The 16,791-nt window shown below is 46.1% G+C and overlaps 1 long non-coding RNA gene across 1 annotated transcript; it reads left to right on the top strand.

Annotated features, from left to right (window-relative positions):
• Nucleotides 1–1,374: 1,374 nt before the first annotated feature.
• Nucleotides 1,375–13,466, top strand: LOC113919349. Its single transcript, XR_003518964.1, has 3 exons — nucleotides 1,375–1,534; nucleotides 13,036–13,152; nucleotides 13,337–13,466. It is a non-coding gene; the product is annotated as an uncharacterized LOC113919349 (long non-coding RNA).
• The last annotated feature ends 3,325 nt before the right edge of the window (nucleotides 13,467–16,791 follow it).

The following is a 16,791-nucleotide window of genomic DNA, read 5'->3' as shown; positions in this document are numbered from 1 at the left end:
CTGTCCAGGCACTGTACTAGGTCTGGGTATAATGTGGAAAATAAGTTAGACATGGTACTTGTCTGGAAGGGAATTAGTCTAGTTGTGACAGATAGAAACAAAAATGAGTAAGTAAAACAATAAGTGAGACAAGGGTTAAGTTGTATCGGGGGCTCTGATGGAGTAAAAAAAAAGAACAACAACAACAACAAAAAAGGAGGGAGAGTGTAAGGAGCGGGCAGGGGGTGCTCTCCCCTAGGGCCTAATGGAAGAGAAGGACTGGGCTACAAGCACAGGCAGGGTGGAGGTCAGGACTGGGAGAGAGCTGAGCACACAGAAGGAGAGCATGAAGCACTCCAGGCAGCGGGGACAGCATGTGCAAAGGCCCTGAGGTCGTGAGGCTGTGTATGCTTGAGGCTTGAGCCACTGAACAAGCCAGTATGAGACAAGTACGAGGGAAACGTGGCATGACGTGAGGTAGGAGAAAACAGGTCGGATGAAGCAGGGCCTGGGCCATGGTGAGAATTTTGACTTTTATTCTCATTTCAGTCTCTCACTTGCTTCCTGGCCTTTTTTTGTGTAGAAGTGCCCACCTCTATCTTCATTGGTTATGGACATTTTCTAGCTAGCCTCTTTCCAGTTTTGCCCTGCAGGGGTGTTCCTCTGCTCGAGGCTGAGCAAAGCCCCCGCGGGGCTTCATTTTCTCCACTTCCTCTACTTCCCAGCGGAGCGAACCTGGCGGTAGACACAGACCTTGGCTTCCTGACACCCCACGGGCAGAGGAGCCAGGCTTGTTGGGCACCCGGACCTGGTCGTGGCTGCTGGAGCTTTCCATCCTCATTCCCCAAGGAGCCAAGGCACCCGGACCCACCAGCACCACCATGCCGGAGTGCGGGCATGAAGCCAGCACCCGTGGGGAGGAACCTAGCGCGGAAGACAATCGGGTGGTTCCCTGCGCAGTGCAGAGCGCACGTGGAGCCTGCCGGCTCCGGCGCGCAGCCAGGGGAGCGGGCCCTGCCAGGGCTGACAGAGGCCACGCCAGGACACCACCCAGGCCTGCCCCGACATTCCCTCTGACGCTCGCTGGTCACGCTCTGCCCTTAGGAGCACTCACACAGCGGTCCAAACCGTCGGCCGCCCCCAGAGCCACATTGCTTGTGACAGGCGGCGGCAGCCGGGCCAGTGCCGGCCACCAGGCAGGGGCGGAGGGCTCCATCCTGCCGCTCTTTTCAGACGGCACAGCGTTTTTCTTCCCCACCCAGTTAACTTCCCAGAGCCCCATCCCGAAGGACTGGATTTGTCATGAGAACGCCAAGACAGGGTGTGTAGAGCCGGCTGCCGCAGAGCAGCAGCTAGGATCCGAGGCGATGTTTCCTAGCGGGTCATGTGCATGGTTTGCCTGACTTCAGCAGAAATGCACGGCAGATCGCCCAGAGCCACGCGAGCACCTGCAATTGAAGAATTCAGAATCACAAGTAATGGGTCTAAATTGGCAGGCTTTTCATGAGAGTCCCACCAGCCTTCAAGTATACAGCTGCCCTGGGTCACGTAAGATGTACGTAGCTTTAACATACACTTTCATTTGCTTGACTATGAGCCTGGGTGCAGATCATCAAAGAATGGCTCGGGGTAGAGAATTTAATATGAGAATCCAGCCGGGGCTGCCAAGCCATATATGTGCTAATGTTGCAATTTCGACACCGTACTTAAGGTCAAGATTAATTCGGTGAAAAATATTATTTCACGATGTAGTAGACACCTTCTGAGTCGCAGAGCAGGAGGCTTCCGGGGGGAGAGATGAGGCATGGGGTGTGTTTTGCCAAATGGCAAAAGTGGGGAATTCTTTGAGAAAAGATTCGATGGACAGCAATATTTTCCTTTGCCTCTGCAACTCGGTGGTGCAGCCATCACGTACCCGTTTTCAGCAAAAACCAACTCCCTGTCGATCTTGTTTTAACTATCCTATCGCTTTTTCCTCCCCGCTGCAGTCTTGGAAGCAGACCTCTAATCAACAAATTATTTCACCCATATCCATACTTCGGTATTTATCTCGAAAAGAGGACTCCGATTTGAAACATAAACCCACAGTGCTGTTATCACATCTGAAAATATTGATGAGAACTCCTTAATATCATAAAATATCCAGTGAATATTCAGTTTTTTCAGTTGTCTCATAAATGTGTATGATTACAGGTTTTGTGTTTTCTTCCCTACAGCTTATTTGTTGGGCTGGAATTTAGACGACATCCTTAAATGGCCATTGCTTGATTGGTCCCCTAAGCCTCCATCTACGAGTTCTTTTCTATTTGTCTTGTTTTTCTTTACAAGTGATTTGTTGAAGAAATTGTGTTTTGTTCTGCAGGGTTTCCTATAGTCTATTTCTGATTGCACCCCTGTGTCGTTGTTGGACATATTTCTTTGCTACGACACAGTAGTGTTTTATGCCATTTGGAAGTTAGAAGTAAGAGCTTGATGAGATTCAAGTTTTCTTTTGTTTCTGGTTCTTTTTTTCGCTAAGGTTACGCTATGGTGGTATTGTGCTCTTCCATCAGGGGGTACATAACGTGTGGTGGTTTCTCGTTCTGTGTATTAGCAGCTATTGATGATTATTGCCTAGCTCAATTCTTATTTTTTTTAAAGGACCATTTTTTAAAAAAAGTTTTAGGTTTACAGAATAATTGAGCAATTAGTACAGAGACTTCCTATATGCCCCCTAATTGCCCCCCGCCCCCCCAGTTTCCTTGTTATTAACATCTTGCTTTAGTGTGGTATATTTGTTGCAATTGATGAACCAATTATCGATATATTCTTATTTTGTCCATAATTTACACTGATTCACTCTTTGTTTTGTACAATTCTATGGTTTTGACAAATGGTATAATGACACGGACCCACCAATATAGGATCATGCAGAATAGTTTCACTGCCTTAAAAATCCTCTGTGCTCCACCTCTCTACCCACCCCTGCACCTCTAAACCCCTGGCAAACACTGATCTTTTTACTGTCTCCATAGTTTGGTCTTTCCCAGAATGTCACACAGAAGCATACAGTATGTCGTCTTTTCGGATTGGTTGCTTTCACTTCGCAACATGCATATGTTTTTTCCATGTCTCTCTGTGGTTTGATAGCTCGTTCTTTTTATGGCTGCGTAATATTCTGTTGTATGGCTGTACCATGGTTTGTTTACCCATTCAACCACTAACGGTTTCGGTTTGGGTCAATTCTGAATGAAATCGCCATCAATATTTGTGTGCAGGTTTTTGTGTGGACATAGGTTTTCAACTCAGTTGGGCAAATACCAAGGAGCACGATGGCTGAATCATGTGCTAAGAGTATGCTTAACTTTTAAGAAACTGCCAAGCTGTCTTCCCAAGTGGCCGTCCCATTTTTGCATTCCTACCAGTAATGAATGAGATTGCCTGGTGTCCCATCTGCGGGCTAGCTTTTGATCTTGTTGGTTGTTTGGCTTTGGGCCATTCTAATAGATGTGTAGTGAAATCTCACTGTTGTTTTAGTCTGTGATTCTCTAATGAGATGGTGTAGAGCATCTTTTCACATCCTTGTTTGCCATCCCTGTCTCTTCTTTGGTGAGGTGTCTCTTCAGATCTTTTGCCCATTGTTAAAGCAGGTTGTTTGTTTTCTTATTGTTGAGTTTTAAGAGTTCTTTATGTGTTTTAGATACAAGTCCTTTATCAGATACATATTTCGCAAATGTGTCTTCCCAGTTTATGGCTTATGTTTTAATTCTCTTCACACTGTCTTTCTTGCAGAGCAGAAGTTTTTAATTTAATAAAGGCCTGCTTATTGACTTTTCCCCCATGGATCATGCTTTTAGTGTTGTATCTAAAAACTCATCATCAAGCCCGAAGTTATTTAGATTTTCTCCTTTGTTGACTTCTAGAAGTTTTATAATTCCGCATTTTATGTTTGGGCTTAGAATCCATTTTGAGCCCATTTCTATGGCAGGTGTAAGATCTGGGCTCATTCTTTTGCATGTGGATGTCCATTTGTTTCTCAGTATAATTTGTGGAAAAGACTCCTTTCTTCACTGGCTTGTTTTTGTTCCTTTGTCAAAGATCAACTAACTGTATTTATGTGGTTCCATTTCTGGACACTGTATTCTGTTTTATTGATCTATTTGTCTATTTTCTCACTTGTACCGCACCATCGTGATTACTGTGGCTTTATAGTACATCTTGGAATCAGGGTATGTCAGTCTTCCCACTTTGTTCTTCTACTGGACTCTGTTAGCTATTTTCTGGGTCTTTCACCTTTCCACACAAACTTCAGCATCAGTGTTTAGATTTCCACAAAATAACTTGCTGAAATTTTGATTGGGATCACATTGAATCTATAGATCAGGCTGGGAAGAATTGACTTAATAATATTGATTCTTCTTACCTGTGGACCTATCATTTATTTAGATTTTCTTTGATTTCTTTCATCAGAGTTTTGTAGCTTTCCTCATATGGTTCCTGTGCATATTACGTTAGATTTGTTTCTATTACATTTTCTTGGTGCTAATGTAAATGGTGTCATGTGTTCGTTTTGGATTCCAATTGTTCATTCATCCATTCTTTTTTTTTTTTTTTAGGAGTTGGAGAATGGTGGTATTCTGTCATTCTTCATTTGTTAGCTGACACATCTGTATATAAAAAAATTCCTCTCATCAACTCGTTATTCTGGGGTATGGGTCATTTAAGAAAGAAAGGAAAAATGCTTGATTCACTAAATTTTTCTAAAGTTTTGGATTGGCTCCCTGCCACCTTCAATGTTAACCAATGAGTTCTTCTTTAAGTACTATTGTGAAAAAAAAATTTTTATGTGTCTCAATCTGTTACATTTAGTATCCTTATTGGTGCCCAAATTGTTCCCTTGTGGGGCAGTGGGGGTGGGGGGCTTTTCAATGGACAATCTGACGTGATACCTTGGTGTTTGATAGTTTCTCTATTTCTTTATGTGACAAGATGGTCCTGGCTTATCTCATAGATGTCCTTCCTCTGACATGTTAACTGCCATTTCTCCAAGAAACCCAGGTTCCTTTTACTAGGAGACAGTGTTTAGAAGCTACCAAGATATGCATTCCTGCCTTGTCAGTGGTCAGAGCCAGGAATTACACATTTTATTTGTTTAAGATAAAATGTATCATGAGTTTATACTGATACATCCAATTTAGAACTACGAGGTTTTTACTTAATCCCATTGGTTTTGTAGATGTCTTTCTTTTCTTCGGTGCTAAAATTGGCTTATCCCACAATACACACGCTTGATCTAAGAACAACAGTGTTTATTGAAAACAATTTGGGTTGTTTTTTTTCTTTTCCAGTCCTTGTGCTTAAGGTATACCCCATCAGAGAATTACAAGAAAATAGTGGTGGTGTAAAGTTGGCTGGTATAGTTTCTGTTTGTGTGGTTATGCCACCAAGAGAGTATGGAGTTAAGTTTGTTTCAATGTGGTTTTGTGTGTGTGTTTTTTTTAAATCAGTATTTAAAAGGTAGTTACGTGCATTTGTCTCTTTGTATTTTTTTTTTTTTTAATATTTTTTCCCTGCTTATCTTTGGAATGAATTCCTAGAAGTGGGATTGCAGCTTCCAATGGTAAATACGTACGTAATCTCGCTCGATACTGCCAAACTCCCCTCTGCAGGGGTTGTACCATTTTACATTCCACTGGCAAAAAGAACCAGATTTCCCACCTTCAAGTTTCATCCTTTACATTTGGAAAGTGTTTTAGGGCATGTTACGTGTTTCCTTATAACATATTTTCTTTTATCCTGGCAACAGCCCTCGGAGTTAGGTATTATTCTCACCCTGACTTTAAAGATGGGGAAACTGAGGCTCAAGAGAGCTGAAGTGTCCTGCACACCCCAAGAAATGAGCTGATGGTAGCTTTGATTGTGTGCGTAGCCACAACGGACCCGTGGGCAAGACACAGGGTCCTGCCGCTAGTGCCCGACTGGCTGGATGCTTGCCTGCCTCCTGGAAGTGGTGGGAATTTGTCGAGTATGTTCCAGCGCAGTTTAGCGGTGTGGGAGAGTTAATGTGCCCTGCAACGGGCCTCAGCCAATGTGAACAAGAGCCCCGCGTCCTTCAGAGGCACGACTGGACGCCCACCCATTATTCCTCGGGGGCCTCCTGTAGGATTGAGCTAGCTGTCACAGCAGGAACCCGCTCAGTACCTCATCTTTATTGGCTTTGCCTTCCCTCCTGTCTCCCTCCCTCCTTCTTCCTGGGGCCACCTTCCAAATCAGTGAACTAGACCCAAGTCTCTGACGTAGGCTTTGTTTCTTGCAAACGGTAAGGGCATCTGTCCAGCCCTGAGCCATGCTGAGCTGCGCTTCTGGCACCCAGAGGTCTTGGCATGTAGACTGTAGCTTCAGCTTCCCTGGGATGCAGCCTACCAGTCCTGTGGGGCCACCCCATAGCCAATCCGTGGTCTTCTCCCCTATAACTATGGTCTCCCCATGCTCCTGGAACAGAGGTGCCAGGAAGCACAGTTCTAGCAAGGCCACTCTGCAATGTTTGCCCCAGGCCTATCCCACCCCCAACTGCCCCAAACCATTGCTTTGTATGAGCTAAAAAGCTATGCCTGGAATTGGACCATAGGTTCTTCATCACTGGTGTAGAGAGGGTGGGGATCAGGCCGCGGCTCTGGGCTGGCCTCAGTACTCCTTGGTTAAGAAGGTACTGGCTCATGGTGCTATGGTCTTTCTTTGGCGTCTGGAAGGGAGCCATTGGACACAGGGTCTTCTAGGTACACAGTCTGGGAGGAGGGAAGGAGACCCCAGTATCTACTGGCAATGCCAATACAGTTGCCTGGGCGGCCTTCATTGTCTAGATGCCCTCTGCAAAGGCTGCGTGACACGTGACATCTGCACTTGAAGTTGTCCAGCTTAAGGGAGGTTGCTTAATTTGGGGAGGGGCCACTTCTCAGAGATATAGTCACAGTCTCATCTTAGATGGCCAGGCTTGCTTGGTTCCCTTTGGGGCCATATACCCAGGGCCCTTCATACTGGGGGGGCTGACCCAGACCTTTTGGTGCAGAGGGGATACACTGACGTGAGAACACAGTCACAATGAAGCATAAGTTAGGGTCAGGGGAGTGGAGGGTACCATGGAAATAGTGTGGGAGGATCTTTAAAGAATGGGGGAGCCCAAGAGAGGTTCCCGGAGATGACAGCTAAGCTGAGGCTGGGGTAGTAAGATTGAGCTCCATCAAGAGGAAGGACAAGGGGAAAGAGGATCCTGGATAGAAGCAGGTAATATATCTGGAGGTAAGAGAGGAACCACAGGGCATTGAGGAAATCGAAAGGATTTCCGAAGGACTGTAAATTGTAGTCTGTGTAAATATAGTTATCAGGATTGCAGATGGCTCCTTGGAAGTCCTGCCGCAGCAACTTCTGGGCAACCAGGTTTTGGAAATTCAAAGCCATGACTCGATTGTAAATATCTTCTGTTCCGCCACTTTCGGCATGGTGTTACCCACTGGGACACTCTGATTTAGGGAGCACTATCTGTCTCTTCACATCTTTTCCACTCCCAGCCGGGTGTGAGCCCCTGCGGGCCAAAATTTGGTAGTGACTGGTGCCCTGGGGAATTCTGACTGCTGGTCTACCAGTGAAAAACGCAGATTACACAGCAGTTTGATTATAGAAAACTCTATCTGGGAAGAGAGAGGAAGGAAGAAATGCTTTCCAAGAGTGTTCAAGAACCCGAATTTGCATTTGTTTACTAGAACAAAAAGTTGGCTGGTGAGTTAATGGACTGATAATTATACTGTACCTCGATCAACATGTTCTCAGGGGGCTGATAAATAAGAATAAAGATCTTTGCCCCAAGATCATATGTATCCTGGACCTGCTTGATAGAGGTTAGTAAAATTAGTGAGCAAGATAAATGAGCAGAGAGACTGGAGCACGCTTCTTTGATTTTGTATAAGAGAGCAATGAAAATAAAACTCTGGGGCCCGTTCCATCTTAATCACGGCAGACACTGAGCCAGCCTCCCACTTCGCTGCGTCAGCCTGATTGCTCAGAATGGACCAGGGCACAAGTAAGCATATTTGACTGAAACTTTGTGATAAATGACTTTCAGAAAATTGGAGTTCTGTGTGATTGGTGGTCTGCCATAACTAAACCTTTCTCCTAAGGTTTCTCCAATGAAGAAACAGCAATGACCCTTAAATTTAGCTGTTAAAATCATAGATGGATTGCATAGGACAACGAACTGGTGTGAGTATTAAATTTAGGAAGGTTGATTTGAAGTTCCATGACTCATATCATTTCTACATTGCAGAGTCGTTTTTCCAGAAACCCGAGGTTCCTTCTTTTCTCTTTCTTGGCTTACTCATTCATGCCTGTGACCTCAATGACCAGCTAGATAATGAATTCCAAGTGTCCTCTGGTCCACATCTCTCATCTGTATGTCTCCGAATGGCTGCCCAGCATCCCTTCACTGCCACCCCATCTCGTAAGTCTGGTCCATTTCTAGCCAAGGACACCCCATTCATCACATTATGCAGGTCAAAAGTCCCTCCCTCCCTCCCAGACATCTGCTTATTCCCAATGCCTGTTCTTTGACCTCCTGTATAACTCTTGCATCGTTCCCCTTATTTCCAGCTGCTCTTCACCCACTTTCCTAGTCGGATACCAATCGCTCATGGCTAAGCTGCCTCCCCAACTAGTCTCCCTGTCTTCCTCTGCTTTTGTACTTCTTCAGTGTATTCCCCACATTGCCACCTAAACATTCTTCCCATGTGTAAATCTGATTGCGAATCTTAAAACCTCCGATAGGTTCCAGTTGTATTTTGGGTAAAGCTGGGGTTCTTGAAGGGGGGCTCCCAAGGCTCCATCCCATCAGGTCCCCACCTGCACCTGTCCTGGCAACCCCTGCTCAGGTTGCACCTGTCTTCTCTGCACATCACATCACAGGGCGGTGTCCCTACTCCACCTGCTCTTTGCCCATGATGCTCCTGTGGCCTTCGGGTTCCTGCCCGGCCCTGGTGTCTGAGCTCAGGCACAGCCCTGTCTCATTCACACCTTCCCTGGCCCTCAGCCCAGGCCAGGTGTCTTGTCATCTGTCTCAGAGAGCTGCTCATCTGTGCTAACGTTCAGCACAACTTCTGGTCATGCATGTATCTGGCATTACTTGATTTTCCTGAGTCTCCCTTGCTAGTCTGGGCCTTCATGGGACTTTTTAACCAGTGTACCCTCAGCCACTTGCAAGGTGCCTCTCACAACGTGTCCACTCAATACATGCTCATTGAGTGAATAAAGCCACCAAGTCACCTCCAGAAAGGGCCTCTGATGTCTGTGCCAACTCATCAGAATCATCTAACATAGGCAGCTCTGGAAAAGAGTATATATTTGATGCCACAAAGAAGAATTCTAACAGAAAAGAATGCTCTGAAACTTCTAAGGCACATACATGAGGGAGATGGAGTCTAGCTTGTCAGTTTAATGATTAGTTTGATGTTTCTTCTCCTGTAAGATTGTGACTAATGTAACATGACTATAGATATAATTAGACCTGGTGTTTGTGCCTTACCTTTTGCACTTATCAGTTTTTGTGGAAGCAAATCTTGAATCCTAATCTATCATCAAAGTAAATGCTAAAATTGCAATGACATCGTAGCAATGATGATGTGGAATATTTATGGTTGAGCTTTTTGGTGTGTGCACTTGCCACGTCTCCTTTGTTCCGTGTTACTGTAACTCCGTGACAATTATCGGGCTGATTATTTGTTAAACCAAGTTAGAGACAAATTCCAGGCAAGAGTTGGGTACCATCACATGATAACCTGCTCTAAGCAGAAAATAATGAATACATTGAGATTTGCTCCCAGCGATTCAGAACTAATCCTGAACGAATAATAAACTAGGTCATACAGTTAGGCCTACAGAGAATAAGTACATCCTCTGAGCCATTAAGACCTCTGAAACCGGTACTGCTTCGGAATGGGAGAAACTAGTTAATTTCCACGTGTTGGGATGACCTCGGGGAACCTCAGTCAGATTTTAGAAATGTCACAAATAAATTGAACGCTGGTGTCTTGGATTAAGCAAGGGTCAAGAACACAGGGGGAAGAGGAGGATCGGGTGGTTGTGTGTTTGTGTGTGTGTGTGTGTGTGTGTGTGTGTGTGTGTCCGCCAAGAAAAAATTTGCAGGTAGATTTTAAGCCTTCGGTTTGAGCACACAACTCCCGTTGATAGCAATAGGAATTGAACACCCAGACAAAGAGAGAAAAATGCAAACTAATCCCCAGTGCAGAATATAAATTAGCTACATAAAAGAAAATAGAACCAGGGATCTGTTAGGTGATGCAGAGGAGAAACACATCTTGAAACATTCACAAGCCATCGCCTATTAAAAATGGGGAGACGGAGACATGGAAGACATGAAACAGGGCCCGAAATCCTCCTCTCAAACCTCTTAATGCTGACGGATGTGGGCACCATTCCCTGCAGCGTGTGACCGAAGAGACACGCTGCTCCTGATTTTTATGCTTGGAACATTTTTCTGGAATTGGAGACACACCAATGGACATTTTTCTGGAACTGGAGACACAAACTGACATAGCTAAATAAGGAAAGTTAGTACATTAATCTCGTTTTGCTCCAATTTGCTCACAGCTTCAGCTTCCTAATATTTTAAATACAAAGAACATCTCTCATTTTCATTCATCAGGCTGTGCCTGTGCCATACAAGCAACTTGTAATTTATTTTAGCCAAATTTTGACCATTTGACTCATTTAGGAGGTCAAGGAAGTAGAATGTGTCGGATTGAGTTCTTTCCCCTGTGACTTTTCCAGGCCGCCTATTACAAGGATTCACAGATATAAGTCATATCTATTTCCTGGGTTATTAGACGCCTTCCCTTTCATCCTGAATGGGAATGTCTTTGAAATAAATCTAAGAGAGTAGTTCTTAAACCAAGCTGATGAATAGAATCACCTGGGGAACTTTAAAAACATACCTGGATCCCATCCTAGAGTTACTGAAGCAGAGACTGGGGCCGGGGCGGGGGTGGAGTGTCAGGAAAGAAGGTCCCAAGTGGTTCTGGCACAGTCAGCCTGGGCCAGCAACTGGAGGAGGCCTCTAGCTTCTCCCCCAGCAGAGTGGCCTAAAGGTAATAACCGTAGGGTCACATTCTGGCATTTTAGAGGAAGGAAAATTAGCCTCTGTGGCAGCCATTGACTATTATCTCCAAGTCCACTTCAAACTGTACTAAACCCTCAGAGCATTTTCCAGCTCTTTAATTGGGAGCGATTCTGGTCCGGTGCATAACTGGATGTTCAGGGCTTCAGTTTTCTTGGGTGGCTACCAGGTAGCTAGCTCCTGACAGGAACATTCCACTCTAGCCTCTTTGCTCAGCTTCCCAAATCCAGAGTGTTCTTCAAGGCCCAGCCAAAGACCCACCTCTTCCATGAAAACAGCAATGACTGCATTAGCATCTTCTCCCTCTGAGAATACCCTGGGCTAGTCAGAGGCATATAATTTAACACTTAATTGTTTTCTAATTGCTTCCGATCTGTTCTGTTCCCTCACCCTATTATAAGCAGCTCAAGGGTGGAGACCATGGTTCTCAGTGACTTTAACAAGGCTGGTTGCCTGCCTGGCTCACCACTGTGGCCTCAGAGTCCCAGACTGGCATGAAGCTGATTCTCCATGAATATTTGTTGAATTAATGAATTTGGTGATGGAATGATTACTGGAACATTTAGTAAGAAGAAAACCAAGGCCTGTAAGCAAATTACCCCATAACATGCTCTGTTCTGTTTCATTAAATCAACATTGAATAGATACGTACCAAACGCCTCTCTTGTGCCTGGCACTGTCCTAGGTGTTGGGGATACAGCAAGGAATCTCTTTCATTAGGCAGTATGTGTTACCTTTTAAAAGGGGGCAAATTAAAAGCTTTTGGAAATGGAATTGTGCTTCCAGGTCCTGGAAGCCATGAAAAACAGGGCTGAGATCAGTTCAATAATAATCATAACTCAGAGAAACGTAGGTTGACAACCCAGTGCCTGTAATTGGATTTTGCAATATTATAGCCCAAAGTAGCCCAAAATACTGGACAGAGCCACGGTGAAGACTAGTTTCTTTCCTTCCAGGACCTTTCTCGCCACATTTTCAGAGTGACAGAAGCCTCTACAAACTAGCATTGTTACTCACTTTAAGTCTGGCATCTTTTATGTTAGAAGTCTAGCTCTGTGGCCACATGAGCTGCACAAGGCCAAGGGTTGCCCGTTGGCCATTGGCGTCCCCTGATGTCTTCTCCTCATGGGACAGAATTCTAGAGCCAAGATGTCAAGACCTCCCTCTAGGCAAGTTGGTCTAAAACCATCTAAGACGAGGTGATTTGGTCTAAACAAATAACGGTATTAGTTTTGCAGAAATGGATTCTCTTCTTGAAATTGACCTTGGTTTTCAAACTGTGTGGAGCCTGTGGGTCCTTCCTGCTCCACATTTCACCTCTCTGTTATCTTTCCGTACACACATGAAGTCAGAAGCGGGCATCTCAGCCTGACCCAATGCCACGCTCTTCCCAGCACATGGCTTCAGCTGCTCTGGCTTGTGGTAATTACGGGCTGAACTAATTGCTGGAGAAGAAACCCACAGAGATTTCTACTGCCAAGTAATTAGGACCAGAGAAGTTCCACAGACCATTATGTCACTTCAGGGAACAGGATTTTACAAACATTGTGGCAGGCACTTGATCCAAAGTCCCATGTCTTCTCAAGTCTGGATGAATAGCAAAGAAAGAGAAAAGGAGGGTGAGACATGAATGAGAAAACAAAGGGAGAGAAATTGGTCCAAGCAGGGATGGGGAGGGGAGTTGGAGGGGAGCAGAGAAACCCTTGAATTTGGGTGGTTTTCCATTTATCAAAGAAGAAAACCAATGTATGCATTCATTTAAAGAATCACTTCGTTGTTTTGAGCTCCAGGCTGTCCCTGAATAAAGGGGTGACTGTCATACGGGAAGGCGCATTTTGCTAGGCAAATTGCTATCCAAAGGACAGCGCTTTGTTTCACCTTGGCTTCTCTTATATCAGGAGCTGTTCATTCTAACGCTGTCCCTGGAGTCCTCGGCAAGCAACTTCATAGAACGGAGCCCCTGCTGCAGCTGAGTCCTCTTCTCCAGGAGCCCAAGTCATTCTCCCCAGCAAAAGGTGTCTTGGTGAAGTCTGGGTAGTTATTTTGAGGCATTGGTAAAATGGATTCAGTTTCAACAAGTGGCCTCTCCTCTAACCCCAGGGGGAGACAGGGCTGGGAGAGGCAGGGAAATGACCTGTTCTCCACTCTCATACTCCAAGTATTTTCAAATATATAGACTTTGTGATTTCCTTTAAACAGAGATACCAGCACATCCTACCAAGGCCAAAGTCAGACCTGTCCCTGGGTGGAGTCGAGCGTGGATTTCTGGCCCCCTGGACACCCAGGATTTCCTGATTTGATGGCACGAGATATTTTCGGTAAAAGTGATTATTATATGACAAAATAAAAAAGACCAGTTTATTTATTTTTTTAAAAGATTTTATTTATTTATTTGACACAGAGACCGAGAGAGAGAGAGAGAGAGAGAGAGAGCAGACAAGCGGAGGTGGAGGCGGGGGGTGGCAGGCAGAAGGAGAGGGAGAAGCAGACTCCCCGCTCAGCAGGGAGCCCGATGCGGGGCTCGATCCCAGGACCCTGGGATCATGACCTGAGCCGAAGGCAGATGCTTAACCGACTGAGCCACCCAGACGCCCCCAAAAGACTTCATTTTAATACTTTTGTAAAACAAATCGGAAAAAAAGTGATGGCCGTCTGTACTGAGACTTTTGTTTTCGAAACTGGGTCACTCCAAGAGACCCCAGAAATCTTGGGCTATGTACCCTCAGCTTGGCTGGCTGTCTATCTATCAATCATCTATCTATATCTAATCTATCAATGATCTATTTGTCAATCATCTGCCATCTACCTATCTTTTTATCTATCAGTCTAATCTACCGATCATCTATTAATCTATCAATCACTATTTATCCTGTATACCCATCACCTATCTTATCTCATCTACCTTCGTGGCATTGTTTCTGCACAGCAAGTTCTCCCCCAGGTTCTGGGAGATTCTGCATAACGTCCTTATCTCACACCTCACGGTCCAGCGGTGGTCTGTGATCCTTACATTTCTCCTGCAGACTGTGGGCTTGTTCCTTGGTGTTTAGGCCTCCTGAAAATACTGAAAGCCGAGGCTCTGACAATCAGCACCTCTGTGGGGGGCGTGCTAAGATCGACTCCGTTTGATTTGGTCACTGAAGCTTGTCTGGGGCACAACCCGTTAGTTGCCCAGCTTGAAAACAATTCTACTTGTGAAGTTCCTGGGGACAGGCTGGTTTCGAGCACAGCACCAGGGGCCAGCTAATGACCTCCCGGGGCCAGAGGCCTGCCCTGTCAGATGAGGCTGGGCCCTGGGCTCATGAGCAGTCACCGGTGGGGCCAGACCCTGTGAATGCGGGTGGATTCCTACCCTGTATTCACCCGGACGTCACCCATCTATCTGTCTGCAGAGCCTGGGGCGCCCTTAGTCTTCTCCACAAAGCCCTGTCCAGCTGCCTGAGGCAGAAGGCCGCTCTTGCCTGGTGCTCCCCTTGGTGCTTTGTCTTTGGGTCTCCAACTGTACTTGCCTGGTGACACTTGTTTTCATGCCTGTCACCCCCCGACACCCTGGAACCTCCTCAGGTTCATGCTTGTTTTTTTAAAGACTAGAACAACCCTCAGGTCTGGATTGCATAGCTTTTATTTCGGGTTTGTTGCATGGAAAAACGAAGCATAAACGAGAGGACCTGGGTGCCGGTGGCATGGGACAGTTGTCACATCTGATTTTCAATCTCCCCGTCTTTGACCAGTCGCCACCGAGCGCATACAGAGTCTGTCCCCAACTTTCCTATCTCTCCCATTCCTCCTTAGTCCCAGGGAAGATGTGACCAGGGCGGGTGAGAGGCCAAGCAACATACCCTGCATCAGGCAGCAGAGGCCAGATGATGCTGTGCTAACAGGTAGCTCCCCTAGCTCAGTGTTTAAAACAGCAAAACGTTTGTCTTCTTTTAAATAAAAAACTCCTCCCTCTGAATATTTATCACTCATCGGCTGGGCCTTCCTCTGGGACCCTTGTGATGGATTAAACTTCCATCTGGTCAATGAGACAGAGGTGAAAATACTGCAGGGAATCTCTTGTTGGCTCTTGAAATTTTCTTGCAGAAGTATGAGAAGTGCTTATGTTTCATTGCTCCAATCAAGTCACATAGTACTCGTAATTTCTGGTGGGGGTGGGGCTAGGAAATGTAAATCTGTCAGGTGCCTAAGAGGAGAACCAAAAATATTTGGTAGAAGGTACTAATGACTATCACAGCTCAAACAAGGATATCTACGTGTGCTTGCGCGCGCGTGCGCGCGTGTGTCTGCGCCTGTGCACATGTCGGGGGCGGGGATGAGACTCACTGCCATGCTTTCTGTTTTGCTGAATTCCATCTTACTATGCTGGGGGCTACTTTCCTCCAGGTTTTCTGACCCCCTTAATACCTCCTGCTACAAAAGGAACCCCACAATGAAGGCAAAACCTGGGATTCTCCTTACACTCTGTTCAAATACTCAGAGAACTACCTTCTATGAGGGGGACTATCCTGGACCCTTACTTTATCGGTTATCTTTATCGACCCCCAGTCCCAGTCTCCAGGGATGACAGTGGGGGGAAGGGAAGGGCTGATAGCCACGTGGGGACTCAGGTAGGCAGGGCTGAGGCCCCCCATGCCAGCTGGGGCTTTAAGACTCAGGCAGTCTCCACAACTTGGCTGCTGCCTTGTCCCACCCCGGGGGGTTGAAACCCCCCTCCTCTTCCATTTCTTCCTGTCCTCCTGTGATCTCAGCCACTTGCTGTGGGTCTCCGGTGTTCTGACTCTTACCCTTTGTTCTATTTCGGCTTACCTCTCTCTTGCTGTCCCTGGGCTGGTAGCCTGACCATTCCAGGGACAGCTCTCAGAGGTGGCTTGGAGTTTAGGCCCCCTGCCCCCAGTCTTCATCAACTCTATCCTTCACCACCAAACCTCCCCAAATAAAATACAATCTAAGTAAGACTAGAGCACCTGCTAAGTTAACACTTCATGACAGGTCTTCCAGACCCCCATCCCAACCAGGTTATCACTTTTAAGGCCTCTTTTACAAATAAATTTTGTGGTCACATCTGCTCTTGACACTTTGGTTTGATACCCCACAGAGCTGTGACCTGACCCCAACCCACCTGGGCAAGGAGAGATGTGCAGAAGTCCAGGTCCCCGACAGTTGTGAGGGGTCTGTGGGAGGCTCTTGTCTTGTCGAAGAGCTGGAGAGAAGTAAACATATGTGATCATTTCTTCCTGGTAAACGGAGGACTGCGGGGTGAGGGGGGTGTATCTCTTAGAGCAAAGGTTCTCAAAGTGTGGTCCCTGGACCAGCAGTGCCATTGCCATCTGAGAACTTGGTGGAAATGCAAATGCTTGGGCCCATCCTAGACTTCTTGAAACAACTCTGGGGACAAGGAAGCAGACATCAGTGCATTCACAAGCCCTCCAGGAAATTCTGACGCACGCTGCAGTTTGAGAAACACTGGCTTCAGCGGAGGTGGGCCTGCAGCTTCCTGCATTTGAAGCACTCGGGCTGCTTGTTAAAGCTCAGACCCTGAAACCAACCTCAGACCTACTGGATCGGAGTCTCTGAGCTCCACCAAGAACCTCCATTTTTAATAAATGCCCCTGCGGAGTCTGTGGTCATTAAAGTTTACAGAAACACCGATAGAA

The sequence above is a fragment of the Zalophus californianus genome, chromosome 3 (genome assembly GCF_009762305.2).
Source record: "Zalophus californianus isolate mZalCal1 chromosome 3, mZalCal1.pri.v2, whole genome shotgun sequence".
Lineage (NCBI taxonomy): Eukaryota > Metazoa > Chordata > Mammalia > Carnivora > Otariidae > Zalophus > Zalophus californianus.
The sequence above is the reverse complement of the archived record's forward strand: the minus strand, read 5'-3'. Positions and strand labels throughout refer to the sequence as shown.